At 38.4% G+C, this 27,438-nt stretch overlaps 1 protein-coding gene across 2 annotated transcripts in view; it reads right to left on the reverse strand.

The window, feature by feature from the left end:
• Positions 1-27,438, reverse strand: part of NAV3 (neuron navigator 3) — an 879,706-nt gene that overhangs the window by 614,505 nt on the left and 237,763 nt on the right. Inside the window, exon 2 of one of the 2 annotated variants that reach the window (XM_043446408.1) lies at positions 3,406-3,530. The exons of the other annotated variant lie outside the window; for it this stretch is intronic. The gene's annotated coding sequence lies outside the window, so the exon portion shown is untranslated. The remainder of the gene's footprint in view (positions 1-3,405; positions 3,531-27,438) is intronic. 2 annotated transcript variants of the gene reach the window in all.

Below are 27,438 nucleotides of genomic sequence, written 5' to 3' on the forward strand. Positions count from 1 at the left end.
TGGGATTCTTCCTTTAATATATATATATGTGTGTGTATATACACACACACACACACACACACACATACACACATATATATATGTGTGTGTATATATATGTATATATGTGTGTATATACACACACACACACATATATATGTGTGTGTATATATGTACACACACACACACACACATATATATATATACATTTTTTTTTTCCCTAGAGCCTCCCATGTGTCAGAGATTTTTCTAGGGCCAGGAAGAAAGTAGATGCTTAAGGCTCTGTCTTGCCCCTTCCCCATAAGCTGAGTTCCCAGCTCATCCTCTCAGGCAAAGACCTGGGCTCCATCAAGTCAACCCCAGGACACCTTCATGCTCCACTGAATTAGGCTGAATGAAACAGAGCCTTCGCCCTATTGGTTGCCCCATAAATGCCCTTGCACACGTAAATGTATACTTTTTTTTTATGTGTCACAGAGAACCTGGCAAACAGAAAGTCAACAAAAATATAATGCAAATTTTGTGGGTTTTCAGAAAATTGCAACCCAATTTTCAAAGACAAAACAAATCTTTCTCTTGTATACCACATATTCGGGAAAATTACTTTTAAAAAATACTGCCTTGAATCAGGCTTCACCAACTACATTCTTGTACAATCCCATCTTTCCCACTGGTGATACACAGGAGAAATAAAAACAGCAGAGGAAAACATTATGTTCTTTGCAACATGGCTGCTCTCCTTCATTTCTATAGAAAATGGTATGTTATTTGCTTTATCAGATAAATTGGCTCTGCAGCCCACATTTAAAGAACATACATGGGTTTCCAGCAGGAAGTTTGGACTTGATTAGTTCAAGATAAAAGGATGCAAAGAGGGTTGAATATGATTCTGAGCCAATAACCATATCTGTAATGGAGATGAAACAGTATCAAAGATTCATGTTCTTAGGTACTAATGATAAGTCAAAAAAAAGCTTGCATCTTTCAGCTAAATTTGTTCATTGTCTAAAAACTCAATGCAGTAATTCAATGCCAAGTGACAGGAAATTACAGTTTCCTGGCTGACATCAATTCGATCTTCAATAATAGTTCTGAAATGGAGTTTCTAAGCTCTGAAGAGAGAAGAAAACACATACATGCATGATATTTCCAATAATTCAGGTCACAACCCAGATTATATAGCACACATTATGTGAAATAAAATTATGATGTGTGCTTATAAACATGCAAGGCCTTATTATGTCATTTTAATCAAACTTTTCATTTAATCAAGTTCTCACATTTAATCTGTACATGAATTTGGTTATTTAGAAAATACAGACTCCCATAAGGGAGATTTGAAACACATGGCTGTTTCTTGTTGCAAAAACAAATAGACAATCATTTTATCGAGGTAATCATATAAGTTATACTGAAGGCTGATGAGCTAAGAAAAGTTCAAAAATCTCATCTTCTTGCTATGAAAAGACTGTTATCTACATAGTTTCTCCTAAGCAGAAGGGGGCTTTTTTCATCTTTTCTACTCATGCTCATTCCCCCATAATACATACACACACGCCACTCATACACACACACACACACACACACACATATGTATATAATTAGTTCAAACTTTTCTGAATGTACAGATGCTGATTGCCAATATCTGTCCTCTGTGTATCCTCAAGGTTTTATTTACCTGAATACAGGGCGTCAAAATGAAAGACTACATCCACCAGTTTACCTGGTCACAAGGTCCTGCCACTTTACAATGCTATGGCCAATGGAATAAGAGCAGAAATCCCTGTCAAATAATTTCAAAAGGCAATTGCTTCTGTGGAAATTGTACCTCTTCCCCCAATGCCCATGAGTTGGAATGCAATGTCGTGCTGGTCAGAAAACTTCACCAGTGTGACAAAGACACCATCCTATGGGCAATGTCAGGGCCCTGAATGGAAAAAACCTGGGAACCCTGGGAATTACTGGGTCATGAAGGAAGAGGAAATACATGGAGAAAACCTAAATCCAACCCATAGCATTATGGCAAATTCAGTCAAGCCCAGCTTTACCCATCAATGGGAAAATAAACACTTGCTGTTCTTTTTTTAAAATATGTATTGATTTAGCTAGCTGGCTGTGCTGGGTCTTAGTTGTGGCATGGGAGACGCTTTTGTTGTGTCGTGTGAACTCTTAGTTGCAGCATGTGGGATCTAGTTCCCCGACCACGGAGGGAGCCCAGGCCCCCCGCATTGGGAGCACGGAGTGTTACCCACCGGGCCTCCCAGGCAGTTCCACATCTGCTGTTCTGAGCTATTGTATTTGGGGGGAAGAGAACAGAGACAGGTTAGGCAACATTATTGAACTAGTATATAATACTGAAAAGAAAGAAGATGGGATGCTATGTTAAAACAATTTGGACTTCATGAACTTGGAATTAGAAGTTTTAAAATATTTTATGTGGTTTCAACTCAATCTCTTGATCTTCAAAAACAGAAGGGTTAAGTACACTATCTTTAAGAATCCCCACAACTTTGATTTTCTAAGACTTTGTATGCTATCTCCTAATTTCCACCACTTTCTTAGCCAAGACCCTTTACTAGTTTGATTGGTGGACTGCAACCTACAGATACTCTGAGTAGAGTAACATTCCCCTTGTTAAGAGATGTTCTCAGCCCTCCTTGATTTCAGATCATCCTAAGTTGTGATTTGTGGCCATTTTATAGCCCAATGAGTCTACAGTTTACTTTCTCTTAATATCCAACCTTTGGACATCAGTATGACACAAATAAAGGAGCAAATTATATTATTAAATATCATAAATTCTCTGTGAATTAAGAGAATCAGAATTCTGGCCAACATATAAAACTGTGGAAACTTTCTACTAGCGAGACTGGTAATATATTTTGAAGAGAGATCAAAGAAACACCAGTCTTCAGTGGAGGTCATTCTTTTTTGTAATAAGATTTGTTACAGGACGGGGATACGAAAAGCCCTTCGGGGAAAGGCTGTACTATTTTTGTGTCCAGTAAAAACCTGCTTTGGGCATAATTTTTTTCTTTCTTCAGCAGTTTACTTTTATGTATCACTATCCACAGGTGTGTAAGAAACCAGGTTGTGTGTTCACCAGCATTTTCTCCTCCTGGGCATAAGAAGACCCCGATTCTCAGCCACACGATTGGGAATACACTGCTTAGTTCTCACCAATAGCCAAAGTGAGTTGCTACTTCTGGAACTAGATGGTTATATACAGTGAGTGTGAGTTCTCAACGGTCTTTCCCAACTGTGTAGCTAAGAGGGAAACAGTTGGAATTCCTGAGTTACTGTTTAGGGAGAGTCACCCAGGAGAGTGGCCCAACTCACATCAGGAAGTGATACAATTGAGAAATAAACCTCTGCCATGTTAATCCACTGACATCTGAAATTTCTTATTACCATAGTTTCCCTCACCCGTACAAGATCACTGGGTCCTATCCCCACACAGCTTTGCGCGGCTCTTCTTCTTCTCTGCTGGAATATTGCTATCATGCACTGAAAACTGTTTTTCTTTGTTCATCAATGAAATCTGGATAAACCTGTGAAGTAGAAATAAAGAAAAACGCCCCTAATTTTTTTTTAATGTTTGTATTTCTGCTGACATACACAACACGCCACTTCACAAGAGTACTCTTGGAGTGCTCAAGAAGAGTGCTCAGGAAAAAGGCAGGTGCGCTTTATATAGTGGCTCACTTTCCAAATGGACTACAGTTTTATAGAATCTTCATTTCATTATGGAAGAGTTTTTAATACTTACTAATGAATTTAACATGCTCATTCATGTGAGGCAGTAAGAAATAAAAATGAAATGCAAAGACACGCTCTTTTATGTTTAAACATTCACAATGACTATAAATATCTGAGAAACAGGAAATATAGTCAAATGGGATTTAGCCACTCTCATACCCTTCTAACACAATGTTACTAAAGGACAGTTAAGACAATCTTATCTTTATTCTTCAGGAGTAAGTAAGTTATCTTAGCACAGAGTTGAAGAAATGATTATGGAAATAAGAAAGGAAACAGAAAAGGAGAAAGGGAGGAAGGAAGAAAGAGTGTAGTAGCCCACCAAAGAAATTTACTACTCAGTTATTTTGTAAAGGATTATTCTATATTTGACTTTCTGAAATTCTGGGTTTGTACATACTATAAAGATATGTATCAAAAAAAGAACTGTTTAATAATGGGAAATATAATATTTTAAAATATTTCAATCACCAGTGACCCATCACACTAATAATTTATATTAGGAAGCTAGAATTATATTGAACTTAATTTTTCTTTCATGTTAGTTTGAAAGGAGTTTCAGAGCAAATCAATAGTACAAATCGTACTTCAACAAGCACAAGCTGATTCAAAGCACTTCAGCTCTATGTAATTTGTTTACAAGTGATGAATCGGTTAGTTACAAATGGCTCTTATTATTCATAAAAGCAATTCAGGTATTCCTTCATTCAATTAATATGCATCAAGTACCTACTAAATGCCAAGCATGAACTCTACTTTGCTTTACAATAGCACAATAAAATGATATTTTCTCAAATATTCTAGAAAACAGACTTTAGAAAATGGCAAACTAATCCTGATTCCAATTATCTACTTCAGTAAAATTTTGGTAAAACTGTTATATTTAAATTTTTGTAGAATGACTTCAAATGAAAAAGGATCATAGGAAGGTGTTCATTAAGAACGACAGATCTTCAGCTTCGTCTAGAGGAAAGAAAAGGAAATATATCAGGGCTCATGACAGCCTACCTGACCAGAAATTTAGCACCAGAGAGTATATGTTAGGCATGCGGGTTACATGTGGCTTTGAAGAGGTTTTGGAATTTTTTCTTGCTGTTGTTTAATTGTTATCATGCATTCTCAATTCCAAACATGTCTGGACACTTACTATTATCTTAAAACTAGTCACTTCACACATTTATAATAATGACCTAATCCCTAAATATGATTACTCCAAGTACTTCATGTAAGTGGAATCACATGACATTTGCCTTTTTGTGACTGGTTTATTTCACTTAGTATAATGTCTTCAAGGTTCATGCATGTTTTAGCATATTGCAGATTTTCCTCTCTTTTAAAGGCTGAATAATATTCTTAATAATAATATTCTGTATATTCTGAATAATATACATCACATTTTGTATTTCCATTTATGTGTCAGTGGACACTTGGATTGGTTTCAGGTTTTACCAATTGTGAATAATGCTGCTGAGTTTTTTGTTTTTTTTTTTTTCACTGTTACATAGTATTCCACTCAATGACTATACAATAGCTGATTCAACCATTCCTTTGTGTGTGGGTATTTGGGTGTTTCCACTATTCTGTAATTCTCATTGAAACTGCAATGTATGAACTTGTATAGGTATTTCCAGAGTACTGTGTTTACAGGGGAGATTCCTAAAAGTACAGCTGCTGGTCAAAAGAGAGTAGCACATGTAATAGAGCCAAGCATTGTCCAATTTCCATTCAGAAATGCTGTAGTAGGTACATTCCTACCAGCAATGTTTGAGAGTGCCTATTTCCTTATGGCTTCATCAGTGGGATGTGTTACCACAGTATTTAATTTTCACTAACTTGATAGTTGAGAAATGGCATCTCAGTACTATTTTTATTAGCATTTACTTAATTAAGCATGAACTTGAACTTTTTTTCCTCATGCTCAAGTCCCATTTTTGTATCTTTACTTGTAAGTTTGAATTGATAGTTCATAACTTTTCCCACTTTTTTTTTTTTGATGTTTTAGTCTTTTGTTTCGCATCCTCTCAGAAGTCTTTGTACATTAAGGATGTACTAAGCTTTTTGTTTGTGGCATAGGTTGCAAATATTTACTACCAGTTCGTAAGCTGTCTTTGATTTGCTAATGGTGTTTTATCCCATGAGCTGTGTGTGTGTGGTATCCAAATTATCAATTTTTTTTCTTTTATTGACTTTGGATTTTGAATCATAAGTAGATATGTCTTTCCTTATACCAAGGTAAAGAAGAAATCACTTGTTTTCTTTCAGTGTGTGTATGACAATTGTTAAAGACATTTATTTATTTGGATGTGCTGGGTCTTAGTTGTGCATGTGGAATCTTAGGTGCAGCATGGAGAACTCTTAGTTCCCTGACCAGGGATCAAACCCAGGCCTCCTGCATAGAGTCTTAGCCACTGAATCACCAGGGAAGTCTCAACATTTTTTTACACAAAGATATTTCTACAAATTAAATTAGTTAAGTGATATTAACTAAAAAACAAATGAAGAGGAAATTCTTAATTTCTTTAAATAGAAAAAATATTTTTGTGAAAAAGGAAAATCAAAAGTATCTATTTTAATTACTGCTTAATATTTAATAGCTTCATCCCATATTTTCTATTTTGTTTGGAAGTCATCATTAAAAGATTCAGGACTTGCAGAAACAATGAGATGAAAGCACAGAAGAAATTTCAAGGAAGTTCCTCAGATCCTTTGCACACTACACAACCTGGGCTCCATATGCAAAAGGAAAATAAACAGCATTCATAGATTTTTTTCTAATCAAAATGAGCATCTTTCAGTGTCCTGGATATACAAATGCTACTCGCTTTCATAGCTGACATGTGAGAAACAAATACTTTGTTTTCTATAATTAAGTTCTTGTCTACAAGGAACTCACAACTGAGTAAATAAGTTAAAATATAGACAAACATAAAGTAATAATTGGTATCCATCAGAACAAAAGGATTATAACCCGCCAGGCTCTTCTCTGTCCACAGGATTTCCCAGGCAAGAATACTAGAGTGGGTTGCCATTTCCTCCTCCAGGGGATCTTCCCAACCCAGGTATCAAATCCGGGTCTCCCGCATTGCAGGCAGATTCTTTACTGCTGTACCACTGGGGAGCCCCAAGAATAAAAGGATGCAGAGCAAACTGCAAGAAGCAAAAGACAGTGATCAGAACTAGGTTTATATCCCCGCCCTCCTCTGACAACAGACTTCATGACCTCATCAGTGAAAAGGAGAAAATAACAACACCCTTCATATCCAAAGGATTAAACAGTATAATGTATATGAAAGCATCTACCCTGGGATATTAACAGAAATATGCAAAAAGCTCAAAATATATTTTTCAAATGAATCAGATACAGACAAGCCTTGCTATTCAGGTCAGAGAAAAAAGGCTATAAAAGATATGCCATAAATAGCATATCTGCAAAAATGCATAGTATTTGTACCAAATACATTATGGAATGTTTTTCTGCTCTGACTATAATTACAGCAAATTGAGTATGTTTAAACTTTCTCTATGAATTATCTTCCCTATTTATGTGCTTTTCATTGGAGCATGCCAGAACATTTATTTACACACCAGAACAAAATTAACTAAATAAATCCTTTAGTACATTTAAATCCTTTAGTACATTTAAATAAATCCTTTTGTACATTTAAAGGTACAAAAAATACATTTCTCAGTGAAGCAATTTAGCTTGTTCTCTGCTAACTGGAAATATTTCCATCCACTATAATGTCAGACGACACCCAGTCACTTTCAGAAATGCAGCCCTTGGCTCCTGCCAAGTATAGCAGGTGATAAATGATATTCCTCAGGCCCAGTGAGAATCGGAACCAGTAGCTTGGGCTCATCTACTGACTAGACCACAAGGCACTGGTGGATTAGCATACACAACACGTCTGGAAGAGATCACTGGCTTTACATGAATATGCACCATCTACTTCTTTTAATGGCAAAAATGCCAAATTAAAACTTTTGAATTAAATAGGTAAACAACAGCCTAGCTAGAGATTTTCCAGCTTCTGTTGCATCTAATGTGATCATGACTAATACCCGGCTAATGGAACCTACAGAGAATTGAAGTGTGTTACTGTTCAGAAAAGAAATGGATATATGCTTAGCTGACCTTTCCTCTTGTGATAACCTCAAGTATACATATTATGGCAACACTCTTCTTGAACCATCACATGAAAACTGCCTATAGAGAAGAAATAACAATAAGACTGAATGAGCCTCAGTCCCTGTGTGAAAAGTTACACACTAGATCTGGTCTACCTGTAGAGCACCATGTAAGAAAAAAACACACATATGAGCATATTCATACATCCACATCCCCCCACACATATGCACACACACGCATGCACATGCTCCAAAAACCTGTCATATTTAAGCTACATCATGAGGGGTAGAGAGAATTTCTTGTAATAGCAACTTTAACTGATCATCACCTTACTCCACAGGGCAACTGTTCTATTCAGTATTTGGGTCTACTCTACTCCGACCAGGTCCCACTTCTAGGAAGTTTAACCTTACTCCTCCTTCGCAGGGGTGCTTAGACTATAAATCTGCTAGCATGACTTAGCTTAGAGTCCTGATTTGGTCTTACACTCTGTCTCACTGGGTCACCCCTGGACCACGCTGCCTGGCTGTGGCCTGGAAGCCCTCAGCAATGTGCCAGGCTGAATACGCCTGTGAAGCTCTTACGTCCTTCATCAAAGGAGCCAGTTTGTCTCACTGTCTAGGTTCTTATGATCCCATATACTTGTCCTAGTTCTCCTCCCACAGAAGCTTTTTCCTGAGGACACATTTCAAATTACACCAATAAAAGAGACTGACTAGATTAAGAGAAGATTCCTGGTAGTCTTATGTCTAATACTTACAGTTCCACCATTTGATTTTGAAATCTTTCCAGCAACTTAGGATGCCCTGGCATTTTTTCTTTCTTTTTATTTATTCATTTAGTTGCAGCATGCAGGATCCTTAGCATGCAAATTGTTATTTGTGGCATGTGAGATCTAGTTCCTTGACCAGAGATCGAGTCCAGGCCCCTTGCACCGAGAGAGTGGCGTCTGAGACACTGGCCATCAGGGAAGTACCTGGTACATAAATATTTTGATGCTGTTGTTTTTCAATCACTAAGTTGTGTCCGACTCTGAGGCCACCTCAGTCATTCCTGTGCTTCCTTCCCTATTTCTTGGAGTTTGCTCAAATTCAAGTCCGCTGAGTCGGTGATGCCATCTATCTCATCCCTAACCTGGGTTTAAAAAGCTCTATGTTTTAAAATACAGATCTATTATGAATTATACTCTCAAGTTAGTTGCCGACTTAGTTTTGCAGATGAAACTACTAAATGATATCACCACATAAACATAATTTATGATTCATGATTTTTTTCATTAATGGCTATTTTAAAAACCCATGTTAACTATAGCTAAGGAGTGCCTGGCACAACTAAGGAGTGATTTTTAGTCTTTAGTTTTAGTATCTTTATATTCTATCATATTTTACATTGACTTCTGCTGTAATTTGGTGTTTTTCTAATATCAGAAGATACCTAAACATTTAGTAAAAGTATTAATATTTCCTCCAAATATCATTTCATAGTAGGTGTTGTGTCTACTTGTATTTTAATTCTTCAACTCAAACTCTAAGAAACTAGGAAAAATTTTATGTGCTTTGAATTTTCAGTTGTTTTGTAATAAACTAATTTCTGTTGAAAACTTCCACTAACTCCTGGACCCACATAAAAATAACAATAATTTTTTGAAACATATTGCCAAACCAAAGCAAGATAGTCTTTATGCCAACACTTAAGGTCAACAGACCTAGGACACTTTCAAAATGAAGTTGATAGGTTGCTTCAAGTAATGTTTGACTGAATTACTCCTTAGCCATAAAGGAATCCTGTTATTTCAGAGAGATTAATTTTTAATTAAAGTCAAGTTTGAAAACATCTTTTCTGGATACTTATTAATGTATTTGACTGCCACTTGGCCATGGCATTTAGTGATCTCTCATTTTAACTTAGTCACCATTGATTTGAAACTGCACATTCCAGGACAGGGGGGATAGAAGGAGGCAGAGAGGGTAGAGAAAGGGGGGCTTAAAGCAGGAGAGATAGAGGGAAGAGAAAGAAGAGAAGAAGGAAAATAAAGGGAGAAGAGAAATGACAGCAAGGAGGGGAGAAAGGGTGATGAAACAGATGAGAGGACAGAGAAGGGGTGAGATGAGGCTCTCAGTTCCAGGCTCTCTGAAGCTTTGAGGTCTAGAGAATAAATCTAACAAGAAGTGGAAGACGTCTTAAGAGGATTGGTTAACAGTTAAATAAACCTGCACTTCTGCTATCATAGCCAGAAGAGGGATTAATTCAAACATCTCACAAATCCCTATGTTCCCAAAGAAACTCAAAGCAAATTTAAAAAGCAAGGGGTATACCTTACACATCTTAGAAAAAACCATCTTCCAGTACCTGGTCTGAGCAAATTAAAAAGAAGTGACTCCAAGCAAATTCCTCAGTAAGTGACAGTGTCCGCTTTTCTATAAAAGCAATGTTTTACTGATCCAAATATCAGAAAATAATAGTGTTCCCTTGCCAAGATGGAGGAATAGAAGGGTTTATGCCTTTATCATTCTGGCTTGCAAACTAACCTATAATATAGAAAGAAATACTTTTTCCCTTGTTAAAGGAAAATTCAATGTCCAATAAAATGGACAACCTGAAAGAAATGGAAAATTCATAGAAAAGTCTAACCTTCCAAGACTGAATCTGGAAGAAACAGAAAATATGAACAGACCAATCACAAGCACAGAAATCGAAACTGTGATAAAAAAAAAATCTTCCAACAAACAAAAGCTCAGAGCCAGATAGCTTCACAAGCAAATTTTATCAAACATTTAGAGAAGAGCTAACACCTATCCCTTCTCAAAGTCTCCCCAAAACAAGCAAGGGAAGGAACACTGCCAAACACAGTCCATGAGACCACCACCACCCAGATATCCAAACCAGACAAAAATATCACACACAAAAAAGAAAATTATAGACCAGTATCACTGATGAACATAGATGTAAAAATCCTCAACAAAGTATTAGCAAACAGAAACCAACAACACATTAAACAGATCATACACCATGAAAAAGTTTGCAAGAATGACTAGTCATGCCAAGGTAGGCTAGTCCAAGAGACCTGTGCGTATTAAGAAAAGTCTTTTATAGATCGGCAGCCATTTGCTTCATGAGTCAAACTGAACTTTCCATAATCAATGAGATTATTTTCCATAACAGGGTCAACACTTTCCTGAAGTGTTCTGAAAATGAACGTGGATAAGGGCCAAGTGTACCAACAATGCTTCTCACATGCTTTTAGGATATAATGCCATTCACACAAAGTTGAAGTTATGTGAACATCTGCTAAAAACCTAAGTTGAAAGTTACCTTTAAAGTAAATAAAAGGACTATAATTAAATCTCTTTAAAGGAATTACCTTTCTAGAAGACTTATCTAGCCATCTGTACAACCCTTTGACTCATGCCACCTAAGGATCTGTCCTGGAAATTCTATTTTTATGACCTTTTTTTTGTATTGCTTGGGGTATGGAAAGAGAATTTGCACATATGAAGCTGACATACACTTGGGCTTAGGGTGGATGACACGGAGGGGCTAGAACAAGTGGAAGCAGACGGCAATGCAACTCGCATTCCTCACTCTCTGAAATAAACCCTTCTGAGCTGCTGCTCTGCTTTCCCTCCATTTCTTCTTTCAGAGGAATAGAGAGTAACAGCACAAAGGGAGAGAGGAAAGAATGAGGCAGCTTCCCTACTTTTCTATTTTTCCCACATCTCAGCCTACAGAAAATATTCAAGATATGTCTAAGGGCTTCTTGAGAGTCCCTTGGACAGCAAGATCAAACCAGTCAATCCTAAAGCAAGTCAGCCTGGAATATTCATTGGAAGGACTGATGCTGAAGCTGAAGCTTCAATACTCTGACCATCTAATGGGAAGACCCAACTCATTGGAAAAGACCCTGATGCTGGGAAAGATTGAAGGCGGGAGGAAAAGGGGACAACAGAAGACGAGATGCTTGGACAGGATCACCAACTCAATGCACATGAGTTTGAGCAAACTCCAGGAGATGGTGAAGGACAGGGAAATCTGGCACACTGCAGTCCACAGGGTCACAAAGAGTTGGACACAACTTAGCGACTGAACACAAGGGCTCTCAGCTGGCTCAGTGGTTAAAAAAATAATCTGCCTGCCAGTGCAAGAGATGCAGGTTCAATTCCTGGGTCTGGAAGATCCCCTGGAGAAGGACATGGCAACTCATTCCAATATTCTTGCCTGGGAAATCCCATGGACAGAGGAGCCTGGCAGGCTACAATCCATAGGGTCACAGAGTTGGATATAACTTAGTGACTAAACAACAACAAATACAGCAACTAACTGTGTTTTGGAACTGAAGCCCCCTAAATGAGTTCACAGGTAGCCTTACTTAATCACCAAACCTGACCATCCAACAACAAGTCAACAAATTTCAAATGGTGGCCCTACACAGGAGCCTCCCAGGCATTTGAGAGAACAACTTGAGTCTACTGAACTCAGAGTCTCTATTTTAGGGTGGTAAAATTTTGCTTAAATTGAAATATATATGAATATGTGTTAAGTATATTTCTGTGAATCTGTTTTTATAGAGAAGAAGAAATAATTTTCTCTGAGCAATGGGACTAGAGACCTTTATTATTTTAACTTATGGAAATTATCAAAAGATACAAAAATAAAGTGAACAGCACAATGAACCACTACATACCCAAAACTTACCAGGGCCAATACAGTTTCATCTAGACCCTCACCTCTTTCCCTATCCAAAATTATTCTGAAGCAAATATCAGCATGTATCATCTAATCACAAATTCTTTTCATTAATTTTTATTGTATATATTTTCTAAATATTTTAACATGACTGTTTCTTTTATACTAGAAAAAGGCAATAAATTTTCTCAATAAAAATATGGAATCCAAGGCAGGACCAAAAGACTATTAAGTGCTAAATAGACACTGTAAACCACTATTAACAAAGAATAGGTATATAAGAAATACAAAGGATCATAATATATATTGACTTGGCATTGAAGACCTCTTATTACCATTTCCTATTTCAATTATCTTTGACTTCTTAATGTTTTCACAATTTTGGTGGAAGTACAGGCCTTTAAACTGTTGGTAAACAAAACTTGAAATTAAGATGAATGCTCACAACAAAGATACTGATTTCCTCCTCAATACCTCAATGTACACTTTCTTTCTGCCATCTCTGCTTTGTGTTATAATGCACGTTTAACATCTATTTACACATCCTCTGCATAATTCAAAAATGTTCAAATGCTGAATGAGACAAAAACCTAGGATATTTATAATTTTAAAACCTAATGAGAATCAAGCACAAATCATCATGTACCTTCAAAATATATGTTTCATTCTAAAGTGATATTTGGAAACTAAAACATATTAAAGATATTATGTCATGGCCCTTAAAAAATCATGCTAAATTTGAGATCTGAAGCTGGAAGTAAAACGAACTTTTACTTAAAACTACTACCTGACTCCAACATTGGCTACCTTGTTGGAAAATGAAAGGTGATTTGTATTAAGTAGGCCTTCAGAGAGACACTTCATTACAAATACATCATCGAAGAGATGTGCCTTCCCTCTCCTCAATCCTGTTCTTCCAGCCCGGGTCAAGGTGTGTCAGGGTTCAAGCACAGAATATAGTAAACTGAGCTCTTAGAAGTGACAGGGAAGGACCAAGTGGGATACTAGGAATAAAAATGAACACACTCTCTCCAAAAGCAAAAATCTAACTTCTAGGTTGAGGAAGTTATGTAATGCAAGCCACATACCCAATTCAAGCTGCCTTTCTAACTGTGATACCTCCCACTGAGGCTGATTTCTATCTATGCAGTTCCCCTAAACAGCACAGCAGTTTCACAGGGGAATGAATGTCTGGAAATAACCAAAGAGGCCCTCTAGTTGAATCCAAACTTCAATTAAACACTCACAGAAATCCTTCTAGGTACCATTTTAAAAGTATATCCTCTGGATGAACCTAGAGCCTATTAAACAGAGTGAAATAAGGCAGAAAGAGAAAAACAAATATTGCATGTTAGCACATATGTATGGAATCTAGAAAGATGGTACTGACGAACCTATCTGCAGGACAGCAATGTAGAGATGCAGACAAGCAGAACAGACTTGGGGCCACAGTGGGGAAAGGAGAGGGTGGGACGAATTGAGAGAATAGCATTAAAACATACACATTACCACATGTAAAATACAGAGCCAGTGGGAATTTGCTGAATGATTCAGGGAGATCAAACCCGGTGCTCTGTGACAACCTAGAGGGTGGGATGGGGTAGGAAATGGGAGGCAGGTTCAAGAGAGAAGGGACATAGGTATACTTATGAATGACTCATGTTGATGTATGGCAGATACATTGTAAAGCAATTATCCTCCAATTAAAAACAAATACATTTTAAAAATTAAATTATACCCTTTGCCTTCTTTTTTTAGGGCTACTAAAACCATCTTAAAGTGACAACCCTAGTCCTCCCAATAAAAACTAAAAGGAATCACTGATGAAATATATAAATAACCCTCTCTGGAAAGACCTGTCTGGTCATTTGCTTTCCTGACTAGGGAAACGTAGCTTGTGTCACAACCAAGCTCCCTGCTGAAGCAGACCATGAAACGAGGGTCTTACCTGCAGTTCTGCTTCTGGTTGTTGCTAGCCTCACAAGCCTGGCTCCTGATCATTCCGAGGTGGGTTCAATCGATCAGTCTCCAGGCACATACAACAGTCAGGGGTCAACGGCCATCATCGCAGTCAGCCAGAGACAGTGTGAAATGTACGTGTCCTTACCATGGGAGCTGGGCAAGTGGCATTCAGCTAGTGACCCCCAACCACCTTTGATATTACAACCCGAATTCACACCACTCACATAAAACAATTAAGGAGGCCAGTCCTGACACCTGTTATGCAAAACCACAGAGAAGCCTGAACAGTGGGTTGTGGAAACACCTGGCTTATTTTGAGCCAAACAGATTCTTAGAGGGCAGCATGGAGAAAAGAGAATGTATTATTTACTGAACACACATACTACAAGAGAGCAAGAGGGCAGGGTGATGTCTTAAATGAAATAACGAATCAATAAAAATTCATTCCTTTCTACTTCAAGTCAGAATCTCAGAGGATTGTTCCCTGATTCTGTAATAAAAAAGGTATATTGCTCTCTGGTAGTATGGCAATAATAGTTCATCTCGTATACTTCTTCCTCTTTCAAGGGAAGGCAAGGGATTCTTAACATTTTAAAGTGAGCTGATTCATGCGGCTTCAGGTGGTCATGTAAACAGTACACTCATATTTCAGTTCATACAGCTCCATATTTTAATATTAATTTTAATGTACATTAGTCAGATCATATTACTTCTTTGTAGATTTCATAATTCTTCAAATATAATACCCCATGTAACAAAGCCTACTTTTAAAAAGCAGTATCATCACATAAAATTTCCAACTTAACCTTACTAACAGACATAGAAGATTCAGAGTGTGTATGATTGCCCGCACACACTATTTTTTTTTTAATTGCTATCTTTGATTCAAAGAATTCACAACCAACAAGTTCATTTTGGCTAAAGATGCAGCCTTCTAAAGGCAAGCTTTACTATGAAAACAATGCTTTGAGGGCAGGGTTCAGTTAGCCTTTCCCCAATATGTATGGGTCCATTGACAGGAATTTTACTTTTTCCTTAGGAATATCAAACGTTTTAAGCTCAGATGTTCTCAGGTACATCTACAGTTCATCCGCCCTAAAAACCAACACCCAAAAGGATGATGCTGTGTGTCTCCACTCACACATGGCGTCTTTCTCCTCCTAGGGAAATCACTACATTTCTCTAACACAATATCCTTAAGAAGCTCACACATCTCTACTGTATCCCAACAATATGCTTTTAATTTACTTCAGTTAAATTTTAAAAATCCCACATATACAAAACCTTATACGTATGAGAGACTGTGATAAGAGCCTTATAAATACTAACTCAACTCATCTGCAGAGAAACTCGTTAAGATAGATGGTATTATTATCCCCATTTTACAGATGAGGAAATTGAGACACACAGCCTAGATTTTCCCAAGGTCACATGGCCATAAAGCGGCTCAGTAGAGATTAGAATCCAGGAATCCGACTCCACAGAAAATAATTCTAAGGCTTTCTACTAATCATGCATAATACTGATGGGGTGAAACCCCTTTCCTTTGTCTTTCAGAAATCTTAAGAGGGATAAAATGATTCTAAAATTCACTTGAGGGTTAAATACATACAGATGACTCAAAAAAATTTTAAGAAAAAAATGTAATGCTTTTCCCTACCAGATGGTTAAAAGACATAAGCATTTAGTACACAAAGAGTCAATTCAAATCAGCAATGAGAAGAAATATCCAATAAGTGGTAGGCAGGAGCAACTGGCTAGTATTCAACCTGAGAAAGCATTTTAAGATATCTGTAAGTATTTCATACAGTATAAATTGGTATATTAAAATACACTAACTACAAGTAAAACATGATATTCTCATGCTTTGCATTCCAGATTCTGCCAAACCAAAGCAAGAGAACAATCATATGTCTGAGAAAGTTTTGCACCAAAAACACAACAGGTAACAATTAGACAGCATCTGCTCTATACACTCAAAACAACTTTTAAAAGTAACTGGGCTTCCCTGGTGCTCCATTGGTTAGGAATCCGCCTTGTAACGAAGGGGACATCAGTAAGATCCCTAGTCCCCGAAGATCCTACAAGCCACGAAGCAGGTAAGCCTGTGTGCCACGACTACCAAGTCCAGGCTCTAGAGCCCAGAACCAGAACTACAGAGCCCGCTTGCTGCAACCACGGAGCTTGCGTGCCTCGCATCTGCGCTCCACAGCAAGACAAGCAGGGACACGCCTGGGCCCCACGACAAACAGCAGCCAGAGAAAGCCTGAGTGTAGCAACAAAGACCCACAACTGCAAAAAAAAAAGATAAATCTTAAGAAGGTAACCACTGATCTCATAAACCATGTGATAAGAGGTTTCCAGCCCTCACTCATACATGGGTCTCTTTTTCCTCTAGGCACATGAAGTTCGGTGGGCTAAGAGAGGGGCTTACTGACTGCTTCTGGCCAGTAAGCCAGAAAAATTAAATCAGAATGTGGTAACGGATAATGTGGCCTGTCCCAAATGGTGCTGGTAACAGTCAGGTCCATCAGCTTTGATCACCGAGTGCCTGTGTGGAATGGTGCACACCATCACCAAAGCTATGCAGCAAGAGAAGAAATAAAAATGCATTTATTCTTGCAACATAGACTATTTCATGCTGTTTAGCACAAATGCTAAGAATAAAATATACTAAGGGGGTTGCATAAAATATCATAGATCATTTCTAAAGCCATGGTGGAATTCAAAAGAACATTACATAATAATGTAAAAATCAAATCATGATTTATCATATTTGACAGACTTCCCAAAAACAGAAAGGAAGAATACAAAAGTTGACTCTGAAAAAGAGAGTTAATAATGAAATTAGATAACTGATTTTCCACACACGGATAGCAGGTATTTTTTGGAGGAAGAGACTAGGACAAATGTAATAACCCAACATATTAAAACATTAAAGCTAAATAATGACCTGGTGATCAGCTGAGAACACTCAACGCATATCGTTTAAAATGAATAAAAGACAGAATACTATGACTGAATTGGATTTTTAAAAAACGTTCTAATAAGGACACATGCAAGAAAAAAAAAAATCAGGCCACAGTTATTTGCTCTGAAATAACACAGTGCGAAAGATAAATAAATAAAAAGGATACCAAGTATGACCCTGGAGCTCAAAATTTTAAAGTCAACCTATATACATAATGCAATTCTGCCTAAAAATGAATATATAAATAGGATATGTAGAAAGGCACAATTTAGTTTCTTTCCTCTTATTTATTTTGCCAAAAATCTTTAAAGATCCTACAGTGGAATCCCAGGTACTTCGGAATGAACCACAACAAAAAAGAGATTCTTTAAGGAAAAAAAAGATTGCAAAATGTAAGAGAGCATGAACGATTCCGAGTCTGAGTGTCAAATCAGACACGCTTTTCATGCAAGAGCCTGTATATGTGAGGCTGTCAGTTCTGCCAGCATTTGTGCTCAACTAAGAAAAATGTCCGAAAGGAGATCAGTCCTGGGTGTTCACTGGAAGGACTGATGTTGAAGCTGAAACTCCAATATTTTGGCCACCTGATGCGAAGAGCTGACTCATTTGAAAAGACCCTGATGCTGGGAGGGATTGGGGGCAGGAGGAGAAGGGGACGACAGAGGATGAGATGGCTGGATGGCATCACCGACCTCATGGACATGAGCTTGGATAAACTCCCGGAGTTGGTGATGGACAGGGAGGCCTGGCGTGCTGCGGTTCATGAGATCGCAGAGTCGGACACGACTGAGCGACTGAACTGAACTGAAGAAAAATGTAAGAAATTATCATACATTTCATTTTCTTCATGTAGTTTTTTTGATGCTACAGTAACATATTTTTGCAGCTGGCAAGGAACTTCAAGCTCACCATGAGCAGTAAGAAACACTTTTGTGAAACAACTCTGACTGGTTTGGATTTATTCACAGAGATCTGATTATATTTTATTTCAGAAAGCTCTATGTGTTGAAGTAATGAGAAAATAATTACTGTGCAAAAACTCTTACTGACAAATATTTAATTTATTGGTATTTCATAATTCAAAACTGACATAGCTGTGCAGTATTATAAGTTTAAATGCCAAATGAAAATCAGTTATTTTTAAATGACCAAAATCAGGAAGACTTCAAGTAAGAGTTGAAAAGATATGTCTAAATACACTTTTTATGTTTACGGATATAAGTGGTATTGATACAAAACTTAAAATGTAAAACTTAAGAACAAAAGAGTTGATAACATCACACACACACACACACACACACACACACACATATCACTTTGTCAGGCACAGATGTATTCATCATGTTCATGTCCTGGAGATACTATGGGCGTTGAAAAGGATACATAGGCATCATCCAATTTACGGCCATCACAGTGGCTGGCATTACAAATCATATAGTTTTCCAGGTTAGACACTATGCATCAATCCCCAAAGTCCCCTTGTCCTAACCCACCGGAAAAAGTGAAAAGTGTTAGTTACTCAGTCATGTATGACTCTTTGTGACCCCATAGACTGTAGCCCACCAGGCTCCTCTGTCCATGGAATTCTCCAGGAAAAGAATACACGGAGTGGGCAGCCATTCCCTTCTCCAAGGCATCTAAATCCTAACCCACTGAAGTCCCTTAAACACAAAGCCCTGCTGATTCAACCTGTGAAACACCTCTGCTGCTTCAATCTGACTTTCGGCCTCCCTCATTTGATCAACCAACACTTTTCAAATTGTTTACCTTACCTTCTGAAATCCACAACTCACAGAAGAAAAAGTCACCCCTTGCAAATATGGATTCAAGAATGGCAATTCCTTCTTTAAATGGCATTCACTGGCTCCCTATTTGAGGTCACAACTCTAGAGTATAACTTACAAAGGCCCTTAAGGATCTGGCACTGGGGGTCTCTCCACCCACATCCCCGGGTGTTCTGCACCGCCCCCTCCACCAGCCAGCCCTGCTTCAAACACAATGACATGCTGAATGTGGGGTACACTCAACCAAACTGTCCTTCCTTGCCTTTCTTTTTCTGGACATTCTCTCTGCTACCCCTTTCTACCTTATTACTGATAAAGATCAAACTTAAATATCACTTCTTCCAGGTGCTTGACATAACCCTCTCGATCTTAGTTAGATCCTCTCCTAACCCAAGCTTCCATGGCTCCTGGCGTGCATTATACTCACCACACTATACTTGGTACAGACTAAACATTGTGTCCCCTCCACCACAAATTCACATTCTGAAGCCCTGATCACCCATGTGGATGGAGATGAGACATCTGGAAGATAATTAGGTTTACATGACGTCATGAAAGTCGAGCCTCCATGGCGGGATTAATGCCCTTACTGAAAATTATAAGACTCAAGGGACTTCCTTGGTGGCCCACTGGCAAAGATTCTGTGCTCCCAATGCAGGAGTCCCAGGTTCAGTCCCTGATCAGAGAGCTAGATCCCACACACCACAACGAACGCCTGACAGAGTCAAATAAGTAAATGGAATGGCATCCGGTCCCGTCTCTTCACAGCAAACAGATGGGAACCAGTGCAAACTGTGACGGACTGCATTTTTGGGGCTCTAAAATCACTGCAGATGGTGACTACAGTCATGAAATGAAAAGACGCTTGCTCCTTGGAAGAAAAGTTATGACCAACCTAGACAGCATATTAAGAAGCAGACATCGCTTTGCCAACAAAGGTCTGTCTAGTTAAAGCTATGGTTTTTCCAGTGGTCAAGTATGGATGTGAGAGTTGGACTATAAAGAAAATTGAGTGCCAAAGAATTGATGCTATTGAACTGTGGTGTTGGAAAAGACTCTTGAGAGTCTCTTAAACTGTAAGGAGATCCAACCAGTCCATCCTAAAGGAAATCAGTCCTGAATATTCATTGGAAGCACTGATGCTGAAGCTGAAACTCCAATATTTTGGCCACCTGATGCAAAGAGCTGACTCATTGGAAAAGACCCTGATGCTGGGAAAGACTGAAGGCAGGAGGAGAAGGGGATGACAGAGGATAAGATGGTTGGATGGCATCACCGACTCAAAGGACATGAGTCTGAGTAAACTCCGGGAGTTGGTGATGGACAGGGAGGCCTGGCGTGCTGCAGTCCATGGGGTCCCAAAGAGTCGGACATGACTGAACTTATTTGAAAACAAATATTTAAAACAAATATTTTTTAAGAAACTGAAAATTAGGAAGGAAATTAACAGACTCAAAGATTTCTCTCCCCTCCCCTCTCAAAGCATCAAGGAAAGGCCATGTGACAACATAATGAAGAAGAGGGTTTTCACCTAGACCCTGACCATGCTGGCAACCTGCTTACAGACTTGCAGGCACCAGAACAGGATTACTTGTTATTTCAGCCACTCAGTCTGTGATAAGTCACAGCACTCTGATGAGAGACAATATTGTATTCAGCTGCATACACGTCCACTGGCACGGAGACTTACCTATCTGGATTCAACACCATGTTCTCAGCACTGACACGGTCTCTGACGTGGCAGTGTCTAGTTAATAAGGGGACTTACTGACAATAGCAAGCTGATGTGACATAAATGTGACACATGAATTATATTTCCTAATAGAACCTCTATTAAATAATATAAAAACTTGCCTTTTGGTGCTTTCTTTCCCTGCAAATTCAGCTGTTAAAGAATCTGCCTACAATGCAGGAGACCCCGGTTCAATTCCTGCATGGGAAAGATCCACTGGAGAAGGGATAGGCTACCCACTCCAGTATTCCTGGGCTTCCCTAGTGGCCCAGCTGGTAAAGAATCCGCCTGCAGTGTGGGAGACCTGGGTTCGATCCCTGGGTTGGGAAGATCCCCTGGAGAAGGGAAAGGCTACCCAGTCCAGTATTCTGGCCTGGAGAATTCCATGGACTGTATAGGCCATGGGGTTGCAAAGAGTCAAACACGACTGAACAACTTTAACTTTTACATATTAAAAACACTTTAAAGTTTGTAGATTACAGTGTTATCCTAAGAGAGTTAGGCTGTTAAACATGTTAAGAAAAGAAAAATAACAGAAAGGCTTTATAGAGAAGCAATAACAATTTTCATAATTTTGATGAAAAACAACATTCAAAATAAATGTTTTCTTAAACAAGGCACTGTAGCTTTCAATTTCTACTACATTTATTTCACCTTTGCCCATTCACTAACAGGCAAGGCAGATCATAAACTTGATTTCAGCTCCAAAAATGAGAAAGAATTAGTCTACATCAATCATAGTGATTCTATTTCCTCTGTCAAAAATTATTTTAGGGATGGAACTGTGATCCAATCCTGGCCAAAAAAGTAAGAAGTTTCAGGGAATGACTGCCAAATAGAAACAAGGAACATACAGCTCCCGTGGCCAATGTGACCGTCCAGCAACCACAGAAGTGAGCGCAGTGGCATGTCGCTCAGGGGAAGGAAAGAGCTCAGTAACCAGGAAGAGACAGCTGTGTCCTAACTGAGCCAGACTGAAACCCTTTGCCTCTCAATTTCCTCTTGAAGGAGCCAATAACCTTTCTTACTAACACAGTGTGCGGCTGTTTCTTGTTACCTGCAGCCTTTCTGATAGTCACTCTCCCTAGTCCACAGTGTATTCACCTGATAAATAAGTGCTTGAAGTAGACAAACTCTTAAGTTGAAATTTTCCCAATGTGGTCCAATAACTACGTGCATCAAAATCAGCTGGGGGCACAGTTTAAAACTACAAGTTTAGCAGGCCTCCCATCAGACCAACTGAACCAGATTCTTCAGAGATGTGTACGAACCCCCACTGCAAAGCAACACTCCAGGTAGACAACAAATTTTGAGACTTCACTTGATCCATACTCAGACGTGCAAGTGCTTTAAACAGATTTAAGGAGCTTTTGGCTTATGTAGCAAAAGCATTTCTCTTAAAATGATTATTAAGTATGTATGAATATACATGCAAAAATAATAGATATTTTAAAGAAATTATAGACTGAACAACTCTGATGAAGCAACAGTCAAGCTTCCAAAAGGGCCTTGTAAAATCACTACTACAAAGCTATGAACATAAAGTGAAATTGGCACCCTCATCTTGGCTAACAGCTATGACAAGAGATCACCTCATCCCTGTCACTAGTTTAACTTGTCACTGTCAGGAATAACACTAGCCTAGGGCTACTCTGGCCAACGTAAAGCAAAATAGAAAGACTGACTACATCTAACTCATATGATTAATTTTCTATTTCGTGCTTTTCACAACTCCATAAATAAACATAACACAATGCTAATAGGAAAGATGAAAGTGTTTAATATGTACTAAAATTTTGCTAACTGTGTCTGAAGTACAAGGCGATATAGAAAAGTAAATTGGTAGTTGCAGAATAGTGGAATTTCTTATTTCAACATGACTTGTTATTGCTATCATCATTTCAATATATATATACATTTGAGAAATAAAATGCAAGACCTACAAAGTATTCAACTAAAGTCTAAACTAAGACTTACATTATCAACTATAAAATAACCTATTTTTTTAAAATTTCACATCCCATGCAATTTTTTATTACATAGAATATATTCAAAAGATACATTTCTATAATCCTGAAATTCCCAGGCTTCTGAATAAAAACAAGATTCCTTGATGCTTCCATTAAACATTTATCAATATTTCTTGAGAAACTTGCAGAGCATAGAATAAATAAGATTCCCTTCAAACATAATTTATTGGCACTCAACATAAAAACATACAAACCAAGACTATCACTTGAATAATCCAGAGATTTGTTTCAGGAACACCTTTTAAACAGATAATTTGGTCTCAAAAACTGTCTACTTCAATTGGTGTAGTAGATATTCAAAGCTAGAAATGGACTAATTCCAGTATCTTATAAAAGTTGTAGCAATTCTGTCTAATTTCAATAGATTGTTCATATCACTGCTGGGAGACTATGTTTCATGAATAGGTTCACATTTCTGCATACTCAGGACTTTCTGGGTAAAAATTACCAGCAACCTGGGTTAAAAGATGATTGAATGGAAGCTAGAGATAGAGAATTTTTCCAGAGAGATTGAAGGGCTTATCTGCCTTAGAGATATTTGCTTATATGTTAAGGGTAATAAAAATCTCTGGACCTTTCCCTCCCCTCCCCAGACAGAACTTATCTATCCATGGGGAAAGAGGGGAAAACATGCTTGCTGCCTTATAGAAACTGTGAGTTTCATAATTCAGGGGTTCCTCTCGCTCAGTGCAGTCTCTGCATGCACAGATGTGTCTAGTCCGCACTGCATGGCCCCACAAGGAACTGGAATCCAGGGGAATTACTGTGTCTAAGACACTGTGTGAGTAAATGGTCTAATCTCTGATCCAGAGGCCTCCTCCTTTGTAGGTTTATATAGACAGATTACAATGGCAGGTGAGCTTTTGGCTTACAAGAAGCTTCCTCTCTTTTTAAAAAATTTTAATTGAAGCAAAGTTGATGTCCAGTATTATATGTTACAATTTATACAAAGCATCGACTCACAGTTTTTAAAGGTGCGCTCCATTTGCAGCTTTTATAAAATGTTGGCAATGTGGCTTCCCGGGTGGCTGAGCTGGTAAAGAACCTGCCTGCCAATGTAAGAGACTCAAAACACACAGGTTGGATCTCTGGGTCAGGAAGATCCCCTGGAGAAGGAAATGGCAACCTACTCCAGTATTCTTGCCTAGAAAATCCAGTGGACAGAGGAAGCTGGTCGACTACAGGTCATGGGGTCACAAAGAGCCAGACATGACTGAGGACGCATACACAGTACGGGCAGTATTGGCTATATTCCCCGTGTTGTACAACAAATGCTTGTAATTTACTTCATACATTTACTAGTCTGTACCTCTTAACCCCCTACTCCTGTCCTGCCTCTCCCCTGCTTCTGTTTCTACACTGGTAACTACTAGCTTGTTCTCTGGAGTCTTTTTTGTTACATTCTCTAGTGTGTTGTATGTTTTTAGGTTCTACATATAAGTAGTATCATATAGATTTGTCTTTCTCTGTCTGAATTATTCACTTTTCATAGTATCATCCATGTTATTGCACATGGCAGGATTTCCCTCTTTTTTATGGCTGAGTAGGAAGCTATTGAGGGCTTCCCTCGTGGCTCAGATGGTAAAGCGTCTGCCAGCAATGCCGGAGACCCTGGTTCGATCCCTGGGTCGGGGAGATCCCAAGGAGAAGGAAATGGCAACCTACTCCAGTATTTTTCCCTGGAAAATCCCATGGACAGAGGAGCCCGGTAGGCTACAGTCCATGGGGTCACAAAGAGCTGGACACGACTGAGCGACTTCACTTTCACTTTGAGCATGCTATTGTGTTAATGTATATGTGTGTGTGTGTGTGTGTGTATACTTATGTTGCTTCCATCTCATGGCTACTATAAATAATGCTGTTATGAACACTGGGGTGCATGTATCTTTTCAAATCAGTGTTTTCATTATCTTCAGATATACACCCAGGAATGGAATTGCTGGGTCATAAGGTAGTTCTATTTTTAGCTTTTTGAGAAACTTCCTTACTGTTCTCCACAGTGGCTGCACCAATTCACATTCCCATCAATAGTGTACTAGGGTTCCCTTTTCTCCACAGCCTTGTTATCTTTTGTTATTGTGTTCTTTTTGATGACAGCCATTCTGATTCCAAGGGGAGGCAGGGTGGGTTCTAGGAGCAGAGAGAGGAATCACAGGCAGAGAGACAGTTTCTTCAGTAACAGACTCAAAATTGCCCACCAATGTTTTTATTCAGACTCAGGATTTTTCACCTTCACTACTGCTGTAGCCTACCTTTTCCTCCAGAGGCTTCCTCCACATTATTTCTACAATATCATCCTTAAACACATTTCACATCAATCTTTATCTCCTCTCTTTAAAAACTGTTAACAGAAGGCAGTGAAGTATTGCATTAAGAGCAAAAGCTTTGGAATCTGAGCCTCTGTGGCTCCAAATGCAGCTACGCAGGTCACCTACTAGGTGACTCTGGTTAAGTTATTTAACCTCTTAGTTTCCTTCCCTACCAATTAGAAATAAGATAATACATGCAAATAACTTAAGCAACCCACTACCCATGGTTAGCCCTCAATAAATGCTGGTTGTTATCATCACTCTTAGCACAGCTCCTCACTACTTTGAGAATAAAGTATGAACCACATAAAAGTTCCCATTGGAGAGCATTATAATCTGGCTCCAAAGATTCTCACTTCTGCAACTCAAACTCCAGACCTGCTTCACTTCTCCTCATCCTCAAGGCATGTTCTTCTTCACAACTCCAGAGCTTTGCTTGTTGTGCTCCTTCTCATCCCTAAAGGCATTTATCCTCCTTTGCCGTGGAAGTGACGGCTCATCCCTGACCCAGGTTGTCCTCTGTCTACCTTTGGTTGGCAGTCACTCCATCCTCTGGGCTCCAACCCCACATCTCTACCTAAGCTCTCCAAGCACTGGCTGCAATCATTATTATTTATTTAGACATTTGTTTCCCACACTAGAGGAGCTGTAAGTGTGGTGACAGTCTGAGTGAAGATGGAGTGGCCCATCCGCTAGGTTGGAGTCATGGTGGCTGGAGGTCAAGGGGTGAGAGGGTCAGAATCTTGCTTGAAAAAGGAGACAAAGGAATGTAGTTTGCACAAAAAGTACCCACAGTACCAGCATCACCGCCGAAGTGAGAAACACAAAGACTCTAGATAGCCAAAGCAATCTTTAGAAACAGCAGAGCCTGAAATAGCATAGTCCCTGACTTTAGACTATACCGCAAAGCTACAGTAATCAAAACACTACACTGCTGGCAGAAACAGACATACAGATAAATGGAACCAAACAGAGCCCAGAAACAAGCCCACACAAGAATTAATCTATTAAAAATGATGCAAGAAGGCATAACAGAGAAAAGAGTTTTTTAATAAGTGGTGCTGGGAAAACTAGAGAGCCAAATGGTAAAAAATGAAATTAGAACATTTTTAGCACCATATAAAAAATAAATCCAAAATGGATTAAAGACCTAAATATAAGACCAGAAACAATAAAACTTATAGAAGAAAAGATAAACAGAACATTCTTTGACATTAATCATAGCAACAAGTTTTTTGATCTGTCTCTTTAAAAGTATGAACCACAGAAAAATTCCTATTGGAGAAAGCAAAAATAAAAAAAGGTGGGGGGGACCTAATTAAACCAAAATGCTTTTTCAGAGCAAAGGGAATGATCAACAAAATTAAAAGACAACCTACTGAATAGGAGAAAACATTTGAAAATTATATGATCAATAAGGAGTAATAACCAAAACACTCAAACAGCTCATACATACAACTCAACATCAAAAAACAAACAACCCAACTGAAAAATGCACAGAAGATCAGAACAGACATTTTTCCAAAGAAGTCAGACAGACGACCAACAGACACATGAAAAGATGCTCAACTTTGTTAATCGTTCGAGAACTGCAAAATCAGAACCACAGTGAAGTAACACATCACACCTGCCAGAAGGGCCTTCATCAAAAAGAACACAAATAATAAATGTTGGTGAGGGTGTAGAGAAAAGGGAACCCTTGTACACCATTGGTGGGAATGTATATGGGGGTAGCTACTGTGGAAAACAGTATGGAGGTTTCTCAAAAAATTAAAAATAGAACTACCACATGACTCAGAAATTCCACTCCTGGGTATATATCCAAGGAATGAATTTAACAGATGTATACATCCCAATGTTTATGGCAGCATTATTTATAATAGCTAAGATAAGGAAGCAACCTAAATGTCCATCAACAGACAAATGGATAAAGATGTGATACACACACACACACACATGTACACATGTACACAATGTAATACTACCCATCCATAGTAAAGAATAAAATAACTCAGTTGCAGCAACATGGACGGACATGGAGGGCACTAAATCTAGTAAGTAACAAAAAGACAAATATTGTATGATATCATTTATCATATG

The sequence above is a fragment of the Cervus canadensis genome, chromosome 25 (genome assembly GCF_019320065.1).
Source record: "Cervus canadensis isolate Bull #8, Minnesota chromosome 25, ASM1932006v1, whole genome shotgun sequence".
In the NCBI taxonomy this organism is placed as follows: domain Eukaryota; kingdom Metazoa; phylum Chordata; class Mammalia; order Artiodactyla; family Cervidae; genus Cervus; species Cervus canadensis.